The sequence below is a fragment of the Oncorhynchus gorbuscha genome, linkage group LG01 (genome assembly GCF_021184085.1).
Source record: "Oncorhynchus gorbuscha isolate QuinsamMale2020 ecotype Even-year linkage group LG01, OgorEven_v1.0, whole genome shotgun sequence".
In the NCBI taxonomy this organism is placed as follows: Eukaryota; Metazoa; Chordata; class Actinopteri; order Salmoniformes; family Salmonidae; genus Oncorhynchus; species Oncorhynchus gorbuscha.
In genome coordinates, this window is record NC_060173.1 from 46,899,473 (window position 1) to 46,911,883 (window position 12,411).

At 45.5% G+C, this 12,411-nt stretch overlaps 1 long non-coding RNA gene across 2 annotated transcripts in view; it reads right to left on the minus strand.

Annotated features, from left to right (window-relative positions):
* Positions 1 to 1,244: 1,244 nt before the first annotated feature.
* The window catches only part of LOC124009246, a 32,104-nt gene continuing 20,937 nt past the window's right edge, over positions 1,245 to 12,411 (minus strand). The window contains exons 2-3 of one of the 2 annotated variants that reach the window (XR_006834264.1): positions 2,929 to 3,053; positions 1,245 to 1,396 (exon numbers count right to left, since the gene is read on the minus strand). This is a non-coding gene — a long non-coding RNA (uncharacterized LOC124009246). Of the gene's footprint in view, positions 1,397 to 2,428; positions 2,819 to 2,928; positions 3,054 to 12,411 lie in introns of those variants that run through there. The other variant, XR_006834270.1, reaches the window with a different exon arrangement.

Here is a 12,411-nt window from a genome sequence, read left to right on the forward strand (position 1 = left end):
CACTCCCTACTTTTCCCATCGGGGAGAGGAGGATGGCAGTGTCTGGAATCATTCTATGCTCTCCGTGAGCTTGTCCATGATTGGTTGTATTTAGAATTGGTTGTATCTAAATGACAATTTGATATATGCCTGTTGATATGGAGGGTTGGTTTATGGTTCTGGGTTTGAGTAAGGAGACAAAGCTGAACGATTTATGTCTATGCTGTCTGACTATGTGTGTTCTTTGCTATTAAAGGATCTCAGTTGCAAGGTAGTGGGGCTCTCAGAGAATTCATTGATAGACACTGAATTGATCTGAGAGTCACAGGGTTGTGATAGAGCTCATATAATTAAAGATGGACTTTGATAACTAACTCTGACTTGTGTTGTGGTTTGCTCTCATGATTTGGTAAATAGAGGAAATTTCCACGACACAAGTGACATCCGGTTCCACCAGCTTCATAAGGGAGCTTATATTAGAAGAAGTCCTGATGAAGCTTGTCAAGAAGATATGCCGTATGCCAAAAAGGACCAACAAGCGTCAGCGCATCCAGATCAGTGATCTGGTGACTGAGCTGATCCGATTGTTCGACGATGAGGTGGCAAATATCTGATTGAGGAAATGGAAAGCCAGCAAAAAAGTTTCAATTCTAAGATGACATCGAAGCTGGCAGATGCCATCTACACTGACCTTGGGAAGGTGAAGCGTTTGAAACGCTCCTTGAAAATGTACTATTTATTTGAGGATCAGGAGATGCTTTCCATTGTCTCTGTCATTGTTTCCCACAAGCTACTGGCCATCTTGAAACCCTCAGTTTCCAACCCATATGACAGTGAGACCTCAGACCTTGAAGACTCATGCAGTAATGATTTGGAGGATGCGGAATCTGAGGGGGTGCATTATGCCACTGGCAGAAAGGTAAGACAAGCTCAGGTTACTCTTGAATGGTCATTGGTTGTGCTTTTTGATATCGGCACCAGTAAGTATAGTTGTATAATTATAGGAATATGTAAAGGAAGTGAAATTGAAGTTGAATTGTGCATCCTTGAATTCTGATCAGTCCAACATGAGCATTGGCCTTACAGACACTACAAACCAGCCAGAGATGTACATTGCTTGTGGATTCTCCACCTATGAGTGAGTATTCCTGGTGGGAAATGTTCTTATTTGACAATTATAAAGAAGTATAAAGAAGTAATAAATTATTGTTTTTTCAGACAATTGTCCATCTGAAATTCTTACATATATTCATCTTCTTGCCAGTTAAATTATCCAAGATGAGGAAAGGCATCCGGGACTTCTTCTGGGGAGTCCAGAAGGCCTGGAAACGCTTGGTCACCTGCAAGTCCTCTGGGTCCTCTGATGGGTAGCCTGGATGACGTGCAGCCCATGTCAGTTGCTTTTGCCAGGCTACATCTGAGGAGGACACCACAACTGGCCTCAATACAACATTTTTATTTTTGTTGTTCATTTCTGTTTTCATTTTGAATCCCCTAATGCTGCTATATTTGAACCAGGCTGTCAGTGGACTAGCTTACCATTAGTTTATACTCCTTATGGAAGATCCACTATAGGCTGGTCAACACCAAAATTCCATCTGGGTCTTTTGATCCCTTATTAGCTCCCACTCCTGTAACTAGGAATGTGAGCTTCTAAATGTCATTCAGACATCTACAGCTTCTCCTGTGATTAGGAAGATAAGCTAAGAAGCCCAACCAATTGACTAGATGTGCTGTACATCTGATGCCCTCTCCCTATTGTAATCATTGATCCACGTCCATTGCAGCCTCTACATTTGATGTAGATATTTAGCCTAAATTAAAAAATGACAAGGAGGGTAGGCCGACAGCAGCTTCTACTCTTACGATTAAGAAAGTGGTGCTAAACGTTTTGGGCTTTGAGGAACTATGTATTTGTTTTTTCAATCACTTACATACTTTTGAATGGTTGTTTTAATAAAGCATTTGCATTGCAGATTTTGATTAATATTGTATCTGTCACGCCTTGGTCATAGTGTTTTGTGTTTTCGTTATATATTTGGTCAGGCCAGGGTGTGACATGGGTTTATATGTTGTGTTTCGTATTGGGGTTTTGTAGGCATTGGGATTGCGGCTGAGTAGGGGTGTAGCATAGGTTTGGCTGCCTGAGGCGGTTCTCAATCAGAGTCAGGTGATTCTCGTTGTCTCTGATTGGGAACCATATTTTAGGTAGCCGGGGTTTCACTTTGTATTTCGTGGGTGATTGTTCCTGTCTCTGTGTAGTGTTCACCAGATAGGCTGTAATAGGTTTTCACGTTCCGTTTGTTGTTTTTGTATTTATTAAGTTATTTCATGTATCATCATTTGTTTCATTAAAGACATGAGTAACCACCACGCTGCATTTCGGTCCGACTCTCTTTCGACAAACAAAGAACGCCGTTACAGTATCTTTCAGAATTTTTCACTTTAATTTAGGTATTCATTTGATGACATGGGACTAAAGTGTAGTTTATACCCTACATACGTACACAAGAAATAACTACAAGCAGCTACACAAAAAAAGCTCTACAAAAGAACGCAGGATCAGCATTTTGTGAAGCGTTCTTGTGTTGCACACGAAGGGTATGAACTAGGCTTAGTCATTTTATGACTTCAATAAGGGTATATAATGATATCCATAGTGCAGTATTAAGATATTCATTATGGAGCGTTATATTATAGTAGAAATAATGTAAATGAATAAAAGTGAATTGATGTATGTCAACTTGATGGCGATATTTGCTTGCTCAACAAAAGTTATATTGGTGTTAGACGGTCTGACGTTGCATGACATTCACGTATTTATTTAATTGTCACGGCCCTGAAAGAGGTAGAAAAGGCCTCAAGATGGTGACAAATATCTTCTGTCAGACAATCTAATCAATGTATTTATCACATGCGCTGAGAAGAACAGGTGAAATGCATACTTACATCTTCCTCTAACTCTGCCTTGGCAGAGAAGGGCTTGATGAATCATGTACAGTATATGGACCAGCACCCCAGTGGAATGCTTTTGACCCTTTGTAGAATCCATGCCCCAACGAATTGAGGCTGATCTGAGGGGAAAAAAGGGTGCAACTAAATATTAGGAAGGTGTTCATGATGTTTTGTGCACTTAGTGTATATACTTCAGGTTGTATATATTTGAAGTTTCCGGAGCATGTGAGTCTTACGGCCAGCTGCCATATTCTTGCATGTATTCTGCATCCGGAACCGTGAAGCCTGGCACACGAGTTTAGTATGATTTGATATATGATATTTATGCACCCCATGTTTATGTGACTACTCTGTTTGCCTAACTTGGGGAGACAAAGAAAGTAATACTTTCAGAAGAGGACTTAGACATATTGAAAAAGAGGACTTTATCATTGCCTATTCATACTAGCAGGGAAGCCCCTCTCTCAGAGGCTGAGGCGGAGAGGAGCAGTCGTAAGCCCACTCCATGTGAGTGGCTTTACCGTAACCTCAGGCACAGTGGAACAGTGGAAACTCATCTGTATAATTGTGTTGAGGAGATCCAGACTGCATTTCAAATGGCACGCTATTCACTATACAATGCATTACTTTTGGCCAGGGCCCATAGGGATCTAGTCAAAAGTAGTGCACTGTATAGAGTGCCATTTGGAATGCAAGTTCAGACTCAGCTTTAATAAGGGGATTAGGTCTGCTAGCCAGTGTTCCGTGTATCTCTCTCTCTCTCCCTCTCCCTCTCCTGCAGGCATGCTCATGTACAATAAGGTGTTTTCGGGGCATGATGACTCAGCTAATTGGTGACCAAACTCACCTTTTGTAGTGTTGTCACGCCCTGGCCTTAGTATTTCTGTGTTTTCGTTATTATTTTGGTTAGGCCAGGGTGTGACATGGGGATTTATGTGGTTTGATTTGTCTGGGGTTGTGTGTAGGTATGGGATTGTGGTTAGAGTAGTACTCTAGGTAAGTCTATGGTTGCCTTGAGTGGTTCTCAATCAGAGGCAGGTGTTTATCGTTGTCTCTGATTGGGAACCATATTTTGGCAGTCATATTCTTTAGGTCTCTTGTGGGTGATTGTTCCTGTCTCTGTGTTTGTGTGCACCAGGTAGGGCTGGTTTGGTTTTTCACGGTTATTGTAGATTGTTGTATTTTCATCTTTATTAAAGATGTCCAAAAATAACCTGTCGTGGAAATTTCCTCTATTTACCTAATCATGGGAGCAAACCACACACACACACACACACGTCAGAGTTAGTTATAGAAGTCCATCTTTAATTATATGAGCTCTTATCACAATCCTGTCTGTGACTCTCAGATAAATTCAGTGTCTCCCCATTGAATTCTCAGAGAGCCCCCTTACAATGCAACTGAGTTCCTTTAATAGCAAAGACACACATAGTCAAACAGCATAGACATAACTCATCGTTCAGCTTTGTCTCCTTTCCCAAACCCCAGAACCATCAATCAAATCATCCATATCAACAGGCACATATCAAATTGTCATTTATATACAACCCAATCTAAACACATACTCCAGGACAAACTCACGGATAAGATGTGAGGCTATAGGTTAAGATAGAAACAACATTAGAGGGAGCATAGAATGATTCCAGACACTGCAACCCCTCCTTTCCCCACTGGGAAAGGTAGGGAGTAAAAGATATGTTTACACATGATGACACTTTGACCTCTCCCCTCTCATGTGGCCCATGCAACTTAGTCCTGACATAGAACAGATAACTGCCAATGGCCACCACTATAGTACAACAAAATACATTCTTATGAGAAGTAACTTACACACATTTGATGAATATTAAACATCTTACAAATGTTACCAACAAATTCTGATAATTCCACGACAAACCACGCTGCTTTTTGGTCCGCCTCTCTTTCACCAGAAGAAAACCGTTACAAGTGTGGTGTTTATACTGCTGCTACACCTTAATCAGGACCTCATCCCCCGGCTATTTAAGTATCTGGTGAACAAGATAACCTTAATCATAACTTGTGGGCCAGTATGTTGTGTAGCAACCCTGCCTGTTAGTAGTTTGAAACGCATAATTATTTACTTGAAGGCTACCTACATTAGGACTTCATAACACTTTCATCACCCATTTATACAATGGGTGGGTATAATCCGGAATGCTGATTGGTTAAAAGCGCATTCCAGCCAGTGTCTATTCCACAAGTTACCACCAGCTAAATCTATGACGTTAAAATGCTTATGTACTCTGTTCCATCTGACTGTCTCATCAGCCCAGGCAGGGAAGTTATAAACTTGATCTCCACTATAAAAAGCATCTAGACATTATCTCACATTTCTTTAGACTAACATTTAGTTTTCAACAGCGGAGATTTGTATAAACATTAGTCTCTCTCCGACATCTGCAACATTGTTTCAAATATTCAAATTCGATCTCCAACTGTCCCATAGTAATGAACGTGTAGGGAGTCTGGACGAGAAAGAGATGCCAGGCAGCGTTTCTCAGCCAATCAAAATAATGAATCAGCTGGCATAATTTTTATGGATATATACAAAGAAAGTTTGCAGTCTTTCCAGCTCCACTTTGAAGTTATTGTGTTAGCTGTGTTGTTGGCTAGCTCCTCTGAACAATAGTGTCCTAACAAGAGCGCATTTTTTTTATGCTGGGTGAAATTGTAACTGATTAGCTCATTGTTATTGATGTATCTTTGAAGACGGTGTTTCGAGGATATTGTCACGCCTGCTCCCACTCCCCCTCCGCGCCAGGCTACCTGTTTGTACATGCCCCTGTCACCATCACTACAATATCTCAAGCACAACGCTGGAAATTTGCCCGCATCCACAGAAACTAGTCCCATTATTCTATGACAAACACAGATGGTTTAATATCAAATTCAGAGAGACTCTGACACAGATGTAATGCCAGTTCCTTGTTGTTTGGCTGTACACTGAGTGCAAAAAAACATTAAGAACACCTTCCTAATATTCCATTGCACCCCTTTTGCCCTCAGAACAACCTTGTCGAGGCATGGACTCTACAAGGTGTCAAAAGCGTCCCATAGGGATACTGGCCCATGTTGATTCCAAATCTTCCCACAGTTGTGTCAAGTTGGCTGGATGTGCTTTGGGTGGTGGACCATTCTTGATACACACAGGAAACTATTAGCACCTACTACCATACCTCGTTCAAAGGCAATTCAATCTTAAATCTTTTGTCTTGGCCATTCACCCTCAAACGGCACACAATCCATGTATCAATTGTCTCTTCTTCTTCTGTATTACACTCAACGGAACGACTTAGTGTAGTGTCAACAACGCACCCACTGCCAGCTGGCCTACTTCTGTATTACACTCAACGGAACGACTCGATTAGTGTAGTGTCAACAACGCACCCACTGCCAGCTGGCCTACTTCAGCAGTACTGTATCATTTTAATCATTTTAGTCAATAAGATTCTTGCTACGTAGCTTAACTTTCTGAACATTCGAGACGTGTAGTCCACTTGTCATTCCAATCTCCTTTGCATTAGCGTAGCCTCTTCTGTAGCCTGTCAACTATGTGTCTGTTTATCCCTGTTCTCTCCTCTCTGCACAGACCATACAAACGCTCCTCACCGCGTGGCCGCGGCCACCCTACTCTGGTGGTCCCAGCGCGCACGACCCACGTGGAGTTCCAGGTCTCCGGTAGCCTATGGAACTGCCAATCTGCGGTCAACAAGGCAGAGTTCATCTCAGCCTATGCCTCCCTCCAGTCCCTCGACTTCTTGGCACTGACGGAAACATGGATCACCACAGACAACACTGCTACTCCTACTGCTCTCTCTTCGTCCGCCCACGTGTTCTCGCACACCCCGAGAGCGTCTGGTCAGCGGGGTGGTGGCACCGGGATCCTCATCTCTCCCAAGTGGTCATTCTCTCTTTCTCCCCTTACCCATCTGTCTATCGCCTCCTTTGAATTCCATGCTGTCACAGTTACTAGCCCTTTCAAGCTTAACATCCTTATCATTTATCGCCCTCCAGGTTCCCTCGGAGAGTTCATCAATGAGCTTGATGCCTTGATAAGCTCCTTTCCTGAGGACGGCTCACCTCTCACAGTTCTGGGCGACTTTAACCTCCCCACGTCTACCTTTGACTCTTTCCTCTCTGCCTCCTTCTTTCCACTCCTCTCCTCTTTTGACCTCACCCTCTCACCTTCCCCCCCTACTCACAAGGCAGGCAATACGCTCGACCTCATCTTTACTAGATGCTGTTCTTCCACTAACCTCATTGCAACTCCCCTCCAAGTCTCCGACCACTGCCTTGTATCCTTTTCCCTCTCGCTCTCATCCAACACCTCCCACACTGCCCCTACTCGGGTTTGGTATCGCGCCGTCCCAACCTTCGCTCTCTCTCCCCCGCTACTCTCTCCTCTTCCATCCTATCATCTCTTCCCTCCGCTCAAACCTTCTCCCACCTATCTCCTGATTCTGCCTCCTCAACCCTCCTCTCCTCCCTCTCTGCATCCCTTGACTCTCTATGTCCCCTATCCTCCAGGCCGGCTCGGTCCTCCCCTCCCGCTCCGTGGCTCGATGACTCATTGCGAGCTCACAGAACTGGGCTCCGGGCAGCCGAGCGGAAATGGAGGAAAACTCGCCTCCCTGCGGACCTGGCATCCTTTCACTCCCTCCTCTCTACATTTTCCTCCTCTGTCTCTGCTGCTAAAGCCACTTTCTACCACGCTAAATTCCAAGCATCTGCCTCTAACCCTAGGAAGCTCTTTGCCACCTTCTCCTCCCTCCTGAATCCTCCGCCCCCTCCCCCCTCCTCCCTCTCTGCAGATGACTTCGTCAACCATTTTGAAAAGAAGGTCGACGACATCCGATCCTCGTTTGCTAAGTCAAACGACACCGCTGGTTCTGCTCACACTGCCCTACCCTGTGCTCTGACCTCTTTCTCCCCTCTCTCCAGATGAAATCTCGCGTCTTGTGACGGCCGGCCGCCCAACAACCTGCCCGCTTGACCCTATCCCCTCCTCTCTTCTCCAGACCATTTCCGGAGACCTTCTCCCTTACCTCACCTCGCTCATCAACTCATCCCTGACCGCTGGCTACGTCCCTTCCGTCTTCAAGAGAGCGAGAGTTGCACCCCTTCTGAAAAAACCTACACTCGATCCCTCCGATGTCAACAATTACAGACCAGTATCCCTTCTTTCTTTTCTCTCCAAAACTCTTGAACGTGCCGTCCTTGGCCAGCTCTCCCGCTATCTCTCTCTGAATGACCTTCTTGATCCAAATCAGTCAGGTTTCAAGACTAGTCATTCAACTGAGACTGCTCTCCTCTGTATCACGGAGGCGCTCCGCACTGCTAAAGCTAACTCTCTCTCCTCTGCTCTCATCCTTCTAGATCTATCGGCTGCCTTCGATACTGTGAACCATCAGATCCTCCTCTCCACCCTCTCCAAGTTGGGCATCTCCGGCGCGGCCCACGCTTGGATTGCGTCCTACCTGACAGGTCGCTCCTACCAGGTGGCGTGGCGAGAATCTGTCTCCTCACCACGCGCTCTCACCACTGGTGTCCCCCAGGGCTCTGTTCTTGGCCCTCTCCTATTCTCGCTATACACCAAGTCACTTGGCTCTGTCATAACCTCACATGGTCTCTCTTATCATTGCTATGCAGACGACACACAATTAATCTTCTCCTTTCCCCCTTCTGATGACCAGGTGGCGAATCGCATCTCTGCATGTCTGGCAGACATATCAGTGTGGATGACGGATCACCACCTCAAGCTGAACCTCGGCAAGACGGAGCTGCTCTTCCTCCCGGGGAAGGACTGCCCGTTCCATGATCTCGCCATCACGGTTGACAACTCCATTGTGTCCTCCTCCCAGAGCGCCAAGAACCTTGGCGTGATCCTGGACAACACCCTGTCGTTCTCAACCAACATCAAGGCGGTGGCCCGTTCCTGTAGGTTCATGTTCTACAACATCCGCAGAGTACGACCCTGCCTCACACAGGAAGCGGCGCAGGTCCTAATCCAGGCACTTGTCATCTCCCGTCTGGATTACTGCAACTCGCTGTTGGCTGGGCTCCCTGCCTGTGCCATTAAACCCCTTCAACTCATCCAGAACGCCGCAGCCCGTCTGGTGTTCAACCTTCCCAAGTTCTCTCACGTCACCCCGCTCCTCCGTTCTCTCCACTGGCTTCCAGTTGAAGCTCGCATCCGCTACAAGACCATGGTGCTTGCCTACGGAGCTGTGAGGGGAACGGCACCTCAGTACCTCCAGGCTCTGATCAGGCCCTACACCCAAACAAGGGCACTGCGTTCATCCACCTCTGGCCTGCTCGCCTCCCTACCACTGAGGAAGTACAGCTCCCGCTCAGCCCAGTCAAAACTGTTCGCTGCCCTGGCCCCCCAATGGTGGAACAAACTCCCTCACGACGCCAGGACAGCGGAGTCAATCACCACCTTCCGGAGACACCTGAAACCCCACCTCTTTAAGGAATACCTAGGATAGGATAAGTAATCCCTCTCACCCCACCCCCCCTAAGTTTTAGATGCACCATTGTTAAGTGACTGTCCCACTGGATGTCATAAGGTGAATGCACCAATTTGTAAGTCGCTCTGGATAAGAGCGTCTGCTAAATGACTTAAATGTAAATGTAAATGTATTATGGTGGTCCACAAATAAATGTCATAGGTGCATGCTGCTGTATTGGCTGTGTATCAGTCTACTATTCTATAGTATGAATTCATTACACTTTGTGAATAAAAAAAATATATATATATATATATAAACTAAAACTAAATACAAAAACAATTGCTTTACCAACTAACACTGATCCCATTAAAACCTCACCACAATTCCACTACTTTGGCCCTATCTGATACTACTCCAGGCCAGCCGCCTGGGATGATTATCATTCAACATCTTGTAACTCTGGATTTCTACATATTTTGCAATGGGACAGTGAGAACTTTTTATAACAAATTTCATGCAATTATACTCAGTATGCATTGGGGGACAGATAAAACATTTGCAGTTTTACAGTTTCCCCCCCTCAACTTTACCCATTTTGCCGTGGGGTGGATTGAAATGTTTGCAGATTTAAAGCAAATTTCCTGCAAATCTACATATTTTGTAATGACTTATGCCATGTTAATAATATATCGGAGTGTGAATGACTAACAAAATAAATGGGTGCCCTCTGGAGATCGGTGCCCCTGGGCATGGCATTTGGCCATAATTATTACTAGTTTAGATAGCCGGCTAAACTACACTACATTACCAAAAGTATGTGGACACCTGCTCGTCGAACATCTCATTCCAAAATCATGGGCATTAATAAGGAGTTGGTTCCCCCTTTGCTGCTATAACACTAGATGTTGGAACATTGCTGCGGGGACTTTAAGTTCAGCCACGAGCATTAGTGAGGTCGGGCACTGATGTTGGGCGATTTTGTTGTCAGGTCGGGCACTGATGTTGTCAGCTACTTCCGGCGCCGACAGAGATGGCCACCTCGCTTCGCGTTCCTAGGAAACTATGCAGTTTTTTGTTTTTTTACGTGTTATTTCTTACATTGGTACCCCAGGTCATCTTAGGTTTCATTACATACAGTCGAGAAGAACTACTGAACATAAGAGCAGCGTCAACTCACCATCAGTACGACCAAGAATATGACTTTCGCGAAGCGGACCCTGTGTTCTGCCTTTCACCCAGGATAACGGAATGGATCCCAACCGGCGACCCCAAAAAATTACTTCGAAAAAGGGGAAAACGAAGCGGTCTTCTGGTCAGACTCCGGAGACGGGCACATCGTGCACCACTCCCTAGCATTCTCCTCGCCAATGTCCAGTCTCTTGACAACAAGGTTGATGAAATCCGAGCAAGGGTAGCATTCCAGAGGGACATCAGAGACTGTAACGTTCTTTGCTTCACGGAAACATGGCTCACTGGAGAGACGCTATCCGAGACGGTGCAGCCAGCTGGTTTCTCCACGCATCGCGCCGACAGAAACAAACATCTTTCTGGTAAGAAGAGGGGCGGGGGCGTATGCTTTATGGTTAACGTGACATGGTGTGGCCAAAACAACATACAGGAACTGATGTCCTTCTGTTCACCTGATTTAGAATTCCTCACAATCAAATGTAGACCGCATTATCTACCAAGGGAATTCTCTTCGATTATAATCACAGCCGTATATATTTCCCCCCAAGCAGACACATCGATGGCTCTGAACGAACTTTATTTGACTCTTTGCAAACTGGAATCCATATATCCGGAGGCTGCATTCATTGTAGCTGGGGATTTTAACAAGGCTAATCTGAAAACAAGACTCCCTAAATTTTATCAGCATATCGATTGCGCAACCAGGGCGGGACAAACCTTGCATCATTGCTATTCCAACTTCCACGACCCATATAAGGCCCTGCCCCGCCCTCCTTTCGGAAAAGCTGACCACGACTCCATTTTGTTGATCCCTGCCTACAGACAGAAACTAAAACAAGAAGTTCCCGCGCTGAGGTCTGTTCAACGCTGGTCCGACCAATCTAATTCCACACTCAAAGACTGCTTCCATCACGTGGACTGGGATATGTTCCGTATTGTGTCAGACGACAACATTGACGAATACGCTGATTCGGTGTGCGAGTTCATTAGAACCTGCGTTGAAAAATGTCATTCCCATAGCAACGATTAAAACATTCCTAAACCAGAAACCGTGGATTGATGGCAGCATTCGAGTGAAACTGAAAGCGCGAACCACTGCTTTTAATCAGGGCAAGGTGACTGGAAACATGACCTAATACAAACAGTGTAACTATTCCCTCCGCAAGGCAATCAAACAAGCTAAGCGTCAGTATAGAGACAAAGTAGAATCTCAATTCAACGGCTCAGACACAAGAGGTATGTGACAGGGTCTACAGTCAATCACGGATTACAAAAAGAGAACCAGCACCATCATGGCTCAGGATGTCTTGCTCCCAGGCAGACTAAATAACTTTTTTGCCCGCTTTGAGGACAATACAGTGCCACTGACACTGCCCGCAACTAAAACATGCGGACTCTCCTTCACTACAGCCGACGTGATCAAAACATTTAAACGTGTCAACCCTCGCAAGGCTGCAGGCCCAGACGGCATCCCCAGCCGCGCCCTCAGAACATGCGCAGACCAGCTGGCTGGTGTGTTTACGGACATATTCAATCAATCCCTATCCCAGTCTGTTGTTCCCACATGTTTCAAGAGGGCCACCATTGTTCCTGTTCCCAAGAAAGCTAAGGTAACTGAGCTAAACGACTACCGCCCTGTAGCACTCACTTCCGTCATCATGAAGTGCTTTGAGAGACTAGTCAAGGACCATATCACCTCCACCCTACCTGACACCCTAGACCCACTCCAATTTGCTCACCGCCCAAATAGGTCCACAGACGATGCAATCTCAACCACACTGCCCTAACCCATCTGGACAAGAGGAATACCTATGTG